Genomic DNA, 12321 nt, shown 5'->3' with positions numbered 1-12321 from the left:
GGGCTTTACTCTAGGAGCAGTGGGACAGCATTAAAGGGTTTCAGAAAATTGATATGATCATATTTACATTTTAGAAAACTCATGGCTGCAAGAGTAAAGGATGAATTGGAGAGGGGAATAAGATCAGAGGCAAGGAGACCAGTTATAATGTGGTTACAGGAATCCAGGATAGGGATGACAGTGATATGAATTAGGGATGGAGCTGTGGGGGTATACAGAAATAGATGTATTTGGCATTTACAAGGTAGAATTTATAGGACCTGGTGATTATGGTGATTGGGGAGTCAAGGATGGCACATTCTCATTGGAATGCAAGTGAAATAAATTGAGGATAACACTGGATTATATTTTAATGCCTTGTCATTGGTGTGGTTCATACTGTGTTGAGTTGGCCCATTTGTCTCTCCAATACTCACGATTCACTTCCCTTCCCATTCACCCTTCCCATTCACTCTCCAATACTCATGATCTGTTGCTGGGACTTGAGGAAGGCATTCCATATGCTTTTGGAATTCATGCCTATAATGGCAGAGTAAACACCTGCTCTTCAGTGCCATTTCACCTCCTCCCTGCCCTATAAGACCTCTGGAGTATCTTTTGTGCCTATTACCCTCATCTTAACATTTCTTAAGAGCGATCCAATCTTGAGCTCTAATAAGAACAACTACCAATAAGTGCTCTATAGTTTATATATCATAGTAAGCAATTACAAATATCACAGCAAATTCTAGAGTTTGGATCTAGAGATCCATTGGTTGTTGGACACTTCTGTCCATTAGTCTAAATCTAGTTCTGTTCTCAGATCAGTTTCTTTGTCTTCTTTTTAGTTTCAATATGCTTCAATTCCTGGTCCCGATCACCTCTTCTTTCCTGGATTCCCATAGTGTCTCTTCTAGTCTCCAGCTTTCACTCTTAGACTGGAGTTTGCTGTTCAAAGGGTCCAAACAGCCAAAGTCCTGGAAATTGGGGAATGAGGAACTTGTTCCTGGGAATGTGTCCAGCCCTACTTGAGAGAGTAATAAATGGGATTGAGGCTTCCTAAAACAGGGAGTTTTCTAGTAGTTCAGCTTCCACTAGGATGGAAACAGCTTGCTAACTTTCTCAAACCAGCCTTGCAGATTAAATTCTCCTCTGGCCTTTTGTTGCTGACTTTGTTTTACCAAGAGGAGCCAGAGCCTGTGGTTTATGAAGTTCACATTTATTTCACATACCCAAGAATATAAAACTAGAAGACTACTGGGAGTGGGGTCTAATGTTACAGGGAGTTTTGGGGTAAAGATGAGAGGGAAGATTTGTTTTTGAGAGTTTAGCAAGTATAAGTACTACCTGCCATTGGAATAGGGTTATAACTGAACCAATCCTGGGAATTTTGCAGCCTGGGTCCATGTTTATAAGCTTCAGTGACACCAACAGAGCCCACAAGTGTTCTAGTCCAAGAACCAACCAGACCTCCCAAGACTCACACCCTTTCCTCCAAGGCTGAGGGTGATGAAAAGTGAGGCTAGCCCTCTTGAGCTCTGTGCAGACCCCACAGAACCTGCCCCATTCCCTTTCCCATTTTGTCTGGGAGGCATCTGCCCTGAGAATTGGGGGGATGAGATAACAGGAATTTTTGAGGCCAGTGCTGAGACAATAATGAGTAGGATTAAAATGTAACTCTCAGAGGTGGCATGGTGCACTAGGTCTGTTTCCCCTGCTTTCCAGCTGCTTTCCATTTTTCTCTCCCCCCACCCCACCCCATCCCTACCCTAGCTCAGAAGCCATGTTTAGTTCATGCTGAAGAGAGAACTACTCAGCTCTTGGAAAATGCTGAGCTGGGAGTTTGGGCTTCTTGGCTAAACTAAGTACCAGATGGTGATTCAGCAGAAACTCCAGGTCTAGCAACTGGCACGGAGGGGTCAGGATAAGAAGGAAGGGGAAGAGAGAGCCAGGGAGGGGGGTAGGGCAGCATGGGTGGGAGCTTAGCTGGAAGAATGCTTCCAGATGTAAAGGGCTGGAGAAGAACAAAATGTTACTGTAGCATGGTGCAAGATCTGTTTCACAGCCCCATTGTGGACCTTACAGAAGCTGGGATCAAAGCTTAGTTTATAGGAAAGGGCTGCTTTGATTGATTTTGGTGTTATTGCTGTTGCTTTGTTTTGATGTTTTTGTCTTTCATCAGTCAAGTTATTTATACTTACCATAATACCAGCCTTTGTTTTAGATAGGCAACAACTTGAGACTTTATAATACAACTCCTCACCCCGTGTGAAAAATGTCTCACCCTGGGTGAACAGGGAAGGACTCTAGGAAGCTGGCTGTGTCTTTCCACTCACACCCCTTTCCCCCCAGGTCTCTCTGAGGACTCATAGAAGGAAAGATAGCTCAGTCTGGCCCGTGTGGGCAAACCTGGAACCTTATCAGAGCCTTGGGTTGTGTTTGTTAGAACTCAAACAGGGCTCTCTGTTTTCTTTGCGTATCAGTGTCTTTTGGCAGCCGGCACTGGTAACCTCCTAGTTCTGGAAATGGCTGAGGTTAGGCAAGCCAAGCCCAAGCAGCCTCTCCACAATTAGAAACACGTGCCCAGATCCTTCCAAGAGCAGGACGGGAGACGTAGCCAAGGAGCCCTGTTCAGCCTATCACAGAGCTCAGTGTCACCACACCCCCTCCTGCGGGCTGAGTGCTCACAGGCGTGCTGCTCCAGCCTGGGCACCGGAGGGCTGGTCTAAGGGGCGTCACCTTGCCCCTTTTGCTCCAGGTCTGGAGGGAGGGAGTTAGGGGGAGCTGGCAGAGCATGGCGGAAGGCGGAAGGAGGAGAAGTGTGTGCCCCAGCAAAAGGTGAGACTAAGAAACCAATGCCTATGACCCAGGTGAAATTTATGGCTGCTTCAGAGGTCTGGGAGCTCCATCCCGGAAAGGTGCTTATTTTGAAGCTCTGGAGAGGAACAGGGTGTTCTGATTTCTACAAAGTGGCGTCACAGCTTCCCCTTTCAGCAGCTGTTTGCTTAATGCATTATATCTTTTTTCTGTCCTGGCCTTCTCTGTGCTGCATCTCTCAGGCTCTTTCTCCCTTACTCATATCGATGTGTACTGTCCCTCCTCTTCCTTCCTCCCCACTGTTGTTTCTCAGGCTCTCTCTTTCCCTCTCTTCTTCATCACCTGTCTTTATGGACTTTGGCAAGTCTGGGCATTTCCCCCCACTTTCTACTGCCTGTTTTCTCTTATCTGAAAAGACAGAGAGGCCTAGTTCTGGAAGTGCTAAACAAAAACAAGTTGTTCCAAGCTGCCTCCAGCCCATTCCTGAGAAAGGTATGAGACAGCAAGACCAAGAAATCCTAAAGAAGTTCCCAGAGTTCAAGAGAACAAGTGAAGGTGACATTGACAAGGGGCCAGAGAAGGGGATACAAAGGCAGAGAACCAAGACTGCCAGTGGGAAATAATTTTCTAAAGCTCTAGGAGCAACGGAGGTGACTCTTTTGGTTTCTGAGGGGTAGCCATCTCAGTCTTCCCCTTTGCCACATTGGCATCTCATTTCCTGCTAGCCTGAAAGCAGACTAGCTAGTATCTTCAGGTGACTGACTCAGAGTGGCACTTCAGCAATGATCTTGAGTACCACTGACAGGAGCAGGAGAAAGAGAATGTAGGAATGGGCAAAGGGAATGCAGGGCAATGTGTATATGATAAAATAAAGGCTGATGTAGTGGGAGAATAAGCAACTGAGAAACTGGGGACCAGGAGGACATTAGTTGGGGTCTTACTCTACTCTGTATAAAATGATGTTCTGAGTCTCTCAGGTCAGTTCCTGGCTCTGATTGCTCATAAGGCTAGAAATGTGCCTCTGGATAGTAGGGCAAAAGCCTCAAACATTTCCCCCTAGTTTGGGGGCTTTCTACAAGGAGAGCCCCAACTAGTTCATTCTTCTGAGCACAGTTCTTTTTCTTTTTCTTTTTCTTTCTTTTTTTTTTTTTTTTTTTTTTTTTTAGAGAGAAAGTGTGAGTGGAGAAGAGGGACAAAGGGAGAGAAAGAGAGAATCTTAAGCAGGCTCCATGCTCAGTGTGGAGCCAGACACGAGGCTTGATCCCATGACCCTGGGATCATGACCTGAGCCAAAATCAAGAGTTGGAAGCTCAACCAACTGAGCTACCCACACGCTCCCTGATCACTGTTACAAGGGCACCTGGGTGGCTCAGTTGGTTAAGCGTCAGACTCTAGCTCAGGTCATGATCTCACAGTTCGTGGGTTCAAGCCCCACATCGTGCTCTCTGCTCTCAGCACAGAGCCTGCTTTGGATCCTCTGTACCCCTCTCCCCCACCGCTCCTACCCCACTGTCTCTCTCTCTCTCTCTCTCTCTCAAAAATAAATAAATGTAAAAAATTTTTTGTGGGGGAGGACACCTGAGTGGCTCAGTCAGTTAAGCATCCGACTTTGGTTCAGGTCATGATCTCACAGTTCATGAGTTCAAGCCCTGCATCGGGCTCTGTGCTGACAGCTCAGAGCCTGGAGCCTGCTTCAGATTCTGTGTCTCCCTCTCACTCTTCTCCCCTGCTCACACTCTGTCTCTCTCTCTCTCAAAAATAAATAAATAAACATATAAAAAAAATTTTTTTAATCAGCCCCCTATCCAAATGGCCCCATCCTGGCTTTCACCTCATCACACCCGAACGACATGGTACATGGAGCAGAGCTGGCTTAGCAAAAGGAATGAGATTGGGGTTCCATGTGGGAAGGTCTTCACTTGGCCTCTGATGAAGACATAAAATGATCCTTTGCCAGCCCAGCTCAGCAAGAGGCCAGAGTCCTGTGTCCAGAAGCAAGGGAGTACCTGAAGACATAAACCTGGCCTGTGCTGGTTGCAGACACTTAAAACCAGCCCCACCATTCCCTAACCCATTTTCTAAATGGAGATTTTAGTTATTTTATGCTTGCAAGTCACTGATGTTCTGTTTAAAGATGGACTAGAGAGATTAATTTTAAATTGTCTCTTTTACCTATAATCTATAATATATCCATCTAAGGTAAAGGTTCCCAAAACATGTTGTTCATGTTCTTCCCTTCTAAAATTTGTTAATCCTTTAACCTCGCCTCCCTTCCTGGGGGGTTGGGTTGGGTTGACTCAACCTGGGAAAGTCCCAGAACGGGCTCTGCCAGGGCGCTTTCAGTGTTGTCCACTGCAAGATAGTGCATATTGTGGCCACTCTATCCTTTGACTTGAGGAAGGAACCCAGTCTCAGGACACTTGAGCCCATCTCTTAGCTTTTCATCTTGACTTCCTCTATGTCTGTGATTATAGCCTCTGGTCAGTAAAATTAGGAGACCAATAAAACCATGGGGGCAGAGAACAAAAGAACCATGTTTGTGAGCATCCCAGGGCTATACCCACCTTGTAAGAAGTTTAAGACTCTTGGGCTTCCATTTGTATGTGTATCTGGGTTGTGTGTGTGGGCCTGAAGTTTCATGGAATATGGAGGAGACTGGATGAGAACCTGGGGTTGCATGAAGGAGGGATACTAGGAGTGTTTTTTTGCCCCAAATTTTTGTGAGAAGAAAATCACAGCTAGGGGTGCCTGGGTGGCTCAGTCAATTAGGTGTCTGACTTCGGCTCAGGTCATGATCTCATGGTTCGTGAGTTCGAGCCCCATGTCGTGCTCTGTGCTGACAGCTCAGAGCCTAGACCCTGCTTCGGACTCTGTGTCTCCATCTCTCTCTGCCTCTCCCCAGCTTGCACTCTCTCTCTCAAAAATAAATACATTAAAAAACTAAAAAGAAAAGAAAATTACAGCTAGAGTTATTGGAGGGTGAGCCTGTTTACTACTGTATAGAATTACAAAGGGAAGGAACAGGAGGCAGTAACACTTTAGCTATAGGATCCTGGGGGTGTGGAAGAGTTGGGATGCTGTCATTTGGTGTGGAAATTTGCCAGCTAGGTCAGCACATGCATGACTATACTTTCACTGACCACTTCTAGAGGGCCCCACCTCTTTCCTCCACAGGTGTTCTGCAAGGTCTGTGAACAGGCACTCCTTTGGGGTCTTGGATATGCTGTCTGGTTACTCTTTAAAAGGTTTGCTCTTTCAAGGTGTGCCACCTGCCTTCTGGTCTTTCTGTATGGTACCTGGCCCTGTATTAGCTTCCTATTGCTGCTACAACAAATTATCACAAACTTAGTGACTTAAAACTACACAGATTTGGTGTCTTATACTTCTAAAGGTCAGAAGTCCTAAACTCAAGGTGTCAGCAAAGCTGTGTTCTTTCTAGAGGCTCTGGGAACAGTTGTTTCCATGTGTTTTCCAGCTTCTGGAGACTCCCTAACATTTTTTGATTCATGGCCCCTTCTTCCGTCTTCAAAGCCAGCAGCATGGCTTCTTCAGATCTTTCTTTCTCCCTCTCTGACTTCTGTTTCTGACATCATGTCTCTTTTCCTAACTCTGACCCTCCCTGCCTTCCTCTTATAAGAACTCTTGTGACTACATTGCACTCATTCAGATAATCCTCGATAATCTCCCCATCTGAAGTTTCTTAATTTACTCACATTTGCAAATTTTCTTTTGCCATATAAAGTAACATGCTAACAAGATTAGGATGTTGACATCTCTGGGATGGTCATTTCTCTGCCTACCACTGGCCCCATGAGTTCTGATGTCATCATCAGAGGGAGGAAGTGAAGGAGAAGCTTCTGTGAGTCCCCAATGGATCAGAGTCTGAGGATCAGGGCTGGGAGGGGACTCAGTCTTCTCTGCAGGAAACAGGAGCTTGCCAACCCTCTCTACAGTGGACATTGTCCAGGTCGGTGACAGGATCTGCATTGTCATCGACCCGAGGACTCTGCATCTCTCTTTCAGTCTTACAGTTTTCCCATGGACAGGAAGTACTGAGCCCACCTCTCCTATCTGGCAGTTGAGAGGCCCTGTGCTCTGAGCAGGGCACAAGATTGCTGGGGGGCACCTATGTGGCTCAGTCAGTCAAACATCTGACTCTTGATTTTGGCTCAGGCCATAATCTCACAGTTCATGGGATTGAGCCCTGCATTGGGCTCCACTCTGATAGTGTAGAGTGTGCTTGGGATTCTCTCTCTACCTCTCTCTCTGCCCCTTCCCTGCTCACACACTCTCTCTCTCAAAATAAGTAAGTAAACTTAAAAGAAAAAAAAAGATTGCTGGGTTCTAAATTCCCTACTCCTGCCTGTCTTGTTTTTTGTACCCCTCCTGTCCCTTGACATTAAGGTGTCACCTTGTCACCTTTTCCAACTTGGCAGATTAAGTAACCAACTCCTGACTTCAGCATCTTCTTGAAGTATCGTCTTCTTGATAGTCTTTTTTTTTTTTTTTAACCCAGCAAACAGAAAGGAAACAAAAGAGAGAGGATAAAATGCCCAAGAAATACAGATAAGTCTAAGATTCCATGGAGGCCTCTAGAGAAGCAGCAACCACCTCACAGCCAGATTACAATGGACAAGAACAAGAGTCTTATGCCTTCTTATTTATTTTATCCAGCTGGGCCAAAATTATAAAATTCTTCTTTCTGTTAGGGTCTCTCCCTCCTATAGGAAGCATCTGATTCCCCTGGGCTGAATTAGCCCACTGGCTTCCATGAAGAGCTCTGCTGCCACCACATTGTGGCATGATCATTGTTGCATGATTATCTTTTAGGTCACCCAACATCCCCCCTTAGGCTGTCAACTCCCTGTGGGCAGGAACTTGGGTCTTACTTATAACTCCCCTAGGCACTCTACCAGAGTGCTTAGAATATGTAGGCCCTTTATAGATGATGTTTGGATGGATGGATGGATGGATGGATGAATGGATGGATAGATGGATGGAAGAAACTCCTCACATTTCAAGCTGTAGTTGACCACTAGTCCCCATCTACATGTGGCTTCTCTGAGGTCACTGTCTCTCAAACATGCATAATGCAGGGTCTGGCTGAGAAGAGAGAGGGGACACAGTCGTCAACAACAGAAAGGGGTTCTGGGTAGCAGACAGGCAGAGACAGAAGGCCTAAGCAGGGCAGGGACTTGGCAAGCACCCAACAGTGTTGCCTCCACTCACTGACCTTTCCTCTCTGGTTAGAGGCTCGGGTTTCAGCCTGCTGTGAGGAAAGGTGTCCTGTGGTAGCAGGAGACTCAAAGTGCCCTCCTTCCCCTCAGTCACATGCTGTGATCACCCAACTTCAGGGTAAAGGGTCAGATATAGGGCCTGCAGCCATTGTTCTAAGGAGATTAGTGTCACAGGCAGCCTGTCTCTCCACCTCATTCTCAGAATTTCTCTTTTTATTTCTGAAAGATCCCTGTAAAGGTAAAAGGTTAAATATTAGTCAAGGGCTGGGTTCTTGTGAAATTGTGGAGATGAGCTCAGGTGGGACAGAAGACACCCACAGCAAGTTTATTTGACAAATTATCCCTTTCTTCAAACATCTCCCATCCCCCAGCACTACTGTGGAGCTGACTGAAGGAATCTTTCTGGTTGCCTTGACAAAGTCCCCTCCTAAGGAGATGATTTTGTGTTTTTTATCCCAGCCTACCAGGAAGTGGCCACATTCCCCCCCCCCACCTGCTGGGGGAGAGGAGTTTCTGTGAGTTGTCCTGCTCATCTTTTATTTCCCTCCAAGTACTTTGCTGTCTCCTCTCCACCATGCCCTCTCCTCCCCTTTGGTAGAGGATAATTTTCTTCTCTGTGATCACAATCTGGTTCCTTAATCTGTAATCCTTACCTATCCCTGAGCCTCATGGGTATTGTGTCCTAATCTTCTTTTCATGTATCAGTCTCTTTTATCCTTAAGTCATTGCTTGTGTCTGCCTGAATTCCTAGGGCCCCGGGGCCCAGCCTTGTATTTAGCAAGCCTCAGGGCCCTGAGGAGAAGCAGATCACAGGCCCCGGTGCTTAGAGTGACTTGGGTTGGATTGTCACCAGGCATGTGATCCTGAAATCCTTTTTGAATTGAGTAAGATAAACCAAATGTGTGTTTATCAGGATGTCTCAGTCCATCTGGAACATTCGAGTATTTACAAGATGTTCTCCCTGTTCAAGCACTTAAAATCCTTCCTCTGACAACATGTTTTGGTTCTCCTTATATGACACCATCTTGGATAACAGCTCCTCCATGAGGAGTCAAGAGTTTCTACTCTTGAAGTCAAGTTTCCTGTTGCCCTTTTGGCTCTGTACAACCATCTGGGGATTGTGTCTTCTTTTGATGAGATTCCTGGGGAACAGGGGAGATTCTGTGCATTGTAGAATGTGTAGACTAAGATGAGATTACAGGTCTAATGATATGGGGCATTTTCTTTATCCAAGTATTAAATATTTGTTGAGCACCTGCTATTTGCAGGCACTAATGATGCCCTGGGATTAAAAGCTTGAAAAGTCACAGTCCCTGCCTTCCTGGCCTACATGAGGACAGAGAAAAAGGAACAAATCATTATAAATTTTTTTTTTTAACGTTTATTTATTTTTGAGACAGAGAGAGACAGAGCATGAACGGGGGAGGGGCAGAGAAAGAGAGGGAGACACAGAACCTGAAGCAGGCTCCAGGCTCCGAGCCATCAGCCCAGAGCCCGATGTGGGGCTCGAACTCACGGACCGCGAGATCGTGACCTGAGCTGAAGTCGGACGCTTAACCGACTGAGCCACCCAGGCGCCCCGGAACAAATCATTATAATACAAAGAACTAGATGCCAAAACTAAATATAAAGAAAGTGGTCTGGGGGTAGAGAGGAGGGGCAAACTTTGTTCCTTGTCTATAAAATGCAGCTGGTGTATCTTACCTTGCAGTCACATTGTCAGGAATAAGTAAAATAATAAAGACTCACGAACAGGTGATATTTGAGCTGGATCTTGAAAGATGAGAAGGAGCTTGCCAGGTAGAAGAGGTGCAGGGAGAAAGGTTACAGGCAGATAATAACATTTGAACCCCTTACTGAAACGCTCTCAGATCAAGTAAGGTTGGAAAACTCTTGAAAAGTAAAAGGGCAGTTTAAGGATCAAGTATTGATATAACTTGATTAGCTGTTCAAGTGAAGTCAGAGGCCTGGCCAGAGCTTGAGAAGAGATCTGGTGTTTTTTGTTTTTGTTTTTTAATAATTTATTTATTTAGTTAGCATATAGTGCAACAATGATTTCAGGAGTAGATTCCTTAATGCCCCTTAACCATTTAGCCCATCCCCCGCTCCCACAACCCCTCCAGCTACTCTCAATTTGTTCTCTGTATTTAAAAGTCTCTTATGTTTTGTCCCCCTCCCTGTTTTTATATTATTTTTACTTCCCTTTCCTTATGTTCATCTGTTTTGTATCTTAAATTCCTCATATGAGTGAAGTCATATGGTATTTGGCTTTCTCTGACTGACTAATTTCACTTAGCATAGTACCCTCTAGTTCCATTCATGTAGTTGCAAATGAGATCTGGTGCTTTTACATGTATGACTTTTACCTTTAGAGGACTAGGGGGAGAAATAAGAGGATTTTAACTTCCCTTTGTTCTCAAGCTCTTCCTAAGCATGTATGAGTCCTGTTCCTATGGCACAGGCTCCCCCAGGTTGCTTGGTGAGTGTGGTGGTAGGATTCAGCCTCTCAACTCTCTTCCAGCCCTTGGAGGCTCCAGGTTGTTGGGATCTCTGTGAGAGCCCTATGACTCCTAGGAAATAAAACAGAGTTAAAAGCCCTCATGCCACCAAAGAAGATATAGGGATAGTGGCAAATAAGCACATGAAAACATACTCAACATCATTACTCACTAGGGAAATGCAAATGGAAACCACAATGAGATACCACGGCATACCCACTAGAATAGCCCAACTTTTGGAGCTGACAATACCAAATGCTGAAAGGATGCAGAGCAACAGGAACTCGTCCTGTTGTCACTGGTGGGAATACCACCTGATATAGCCACAACTACCTGTTGTCACTGGTGGGAATACTAACTGATATAGCCACTCTGGAAAGCAGTGTGACTGTTTCTTATAAAGTTAAACATACATTCAGAGGGCGTCTGGGTCACGCAGTCAGTAGAACATGTGACTCTTGGTCTCAGGATTGTGAGCTTGAGCCCCACACTGGATGTAGAGATTACTTTTTAAAAAATTAAATCTTTGGAGCGCCTGAGTGGCTCAGTCAGTTAAGCGTCCCACTCTTGGTTTCTGCTCAGGTCATGATCTCACAGGTTCATGAGATCGAGCCCCGCATCTGGCTCTGCACTGTCATACAGAGCCTGCTTGGGATTCTCTCTATATATCTCCCTCTCTCTCTGCCCCTCCCCTGCTCATGCTATCTTTGTCTCTCTCAATTAAAAAAAATTTTTTTAAGTTTATTTAATAATAAAACCTTTAAAAAAATAATAAAGTTAGGGGCATCTGGGTGGCTCAGTCAGTTAAGCATCCAACTCTTGACTTCGGTTCAGGTCATGATCTCATGGTTCGTGGGTTCGAGTGTTATGTCGGACTCCACGCTGACAGTGCAGAGCCTGCTTGGGATTCTTTCTCTCCTCTCCCTTGCCCCCCTCTCAAAATAAGTAAATAAACTTTAAAAATAATAATAATTTACCTTATGACTCAAAATCTCACTCCTGGGTATTTACTCAAGAGCAATGAAAACCCTTCTCAAAGATATCTACAATCCACTTAAAGACTTCTGTGCAAGTGTTTATAGCAGCTTTATTCATCATAGCCCCAAACTGGGAGCAACCCAGATGTCCATCAGCCAGTGAATAGAAAACTGATACATAAAATAGAGTACTACTTGACAATAAAAGGCCCAGACTATTGACATACACAGCCATACATGAATGGATCTCAAAAGCATCACATAAAGTGAAAGAAGCCAGACACAAAAGGCTACATATTATATGATTCTGTTCATGTGACAAGCTAGAAAAGGCAAAACTTTAGTGACAGAAGCCAAATTAATGGTTACCAGAGGTAGGGGAAGGGGACTGACCTCAAAGGAACACAGCGTACAAGAGAGAGCACTTTTTAGGGTGTTGGAAATGTTCCATATAAAGAGTGAGGAAGTGGGGCACCTGGGTGACTCAGTCAGTTAAGCGTCCAACTTCAGCTCAGGTCATGATCTCGCAGTTTGGGGTTTGAGCCCCACATCAGGCGCTGTGCTGACTGCTCTGAGCCTGGAGTCTGTTTCAGATTTTGTGCCTCCCTCTCTCTGCCCCTACCCCGCTCGTGCTCCATCTCTCTCTCGTAACTAAATACACATCAAAGAATGTGGAAGTGATTAAATAATGAAACATGTTTGTTGAATCTCATCAAACTGTACACTTAGAAAAATGAATTTCACTCTATGTAAATTATACCTCAGGTAACAAAAGATTCCCCTGACCTCTATTGCCCCAAATTCAGGCTGAGG

The 12321-nt window shown here is 45.2% G+C and overlaps 1 protein-coding gene across 2 annotated transcripts in view; it reads left to right on the top strand.

The window, feature by feature from the left end:
• The window catches only part of SLC7A8 (solute carrier family 7 member 8), a 53249-nt gene that overhangs the window by 25513 nt on the left and 15415 nt on the right, over positions 1-12321 (top strand). The window contains exon 1 of one of the 2 annotated variants that reach the window (XM_045450408.1): positions 2726-2817. The exons of the other annotated variant lie outside the window; for it this stretch is intronic. The gene's annotated coding sequence lies outside the window, so the exon portion shown is untranslated. Of the gene's footprint in view, positions 1-2725; positions 2818-12321 lie in introns of those variants that run through there. 2 annotated transcript variants of the gene reach the window in all.

This window comes from Leopardus geoffroyi, chromosome B3 (assembly GCF_018350155.1).
Source record: "Leopardus geoffroyi isolate Oge1 chromosome B3, O.geoffroyi_Oge1_pat1.0, whole genome shotgun sequence".
In the NCBI taxonomy this organism is placed as follows: Eukaryota; Metazoa; Chordata; class Mammalia; order Carnivora; family Felidae; genus Leopardus; species Leopardus geoffroyi.
The sequence above is the reverse complement of the archived record's forward strand: the minus strand, read 5'-3'. Positions and strand labels throughout refer to the sequence as shown.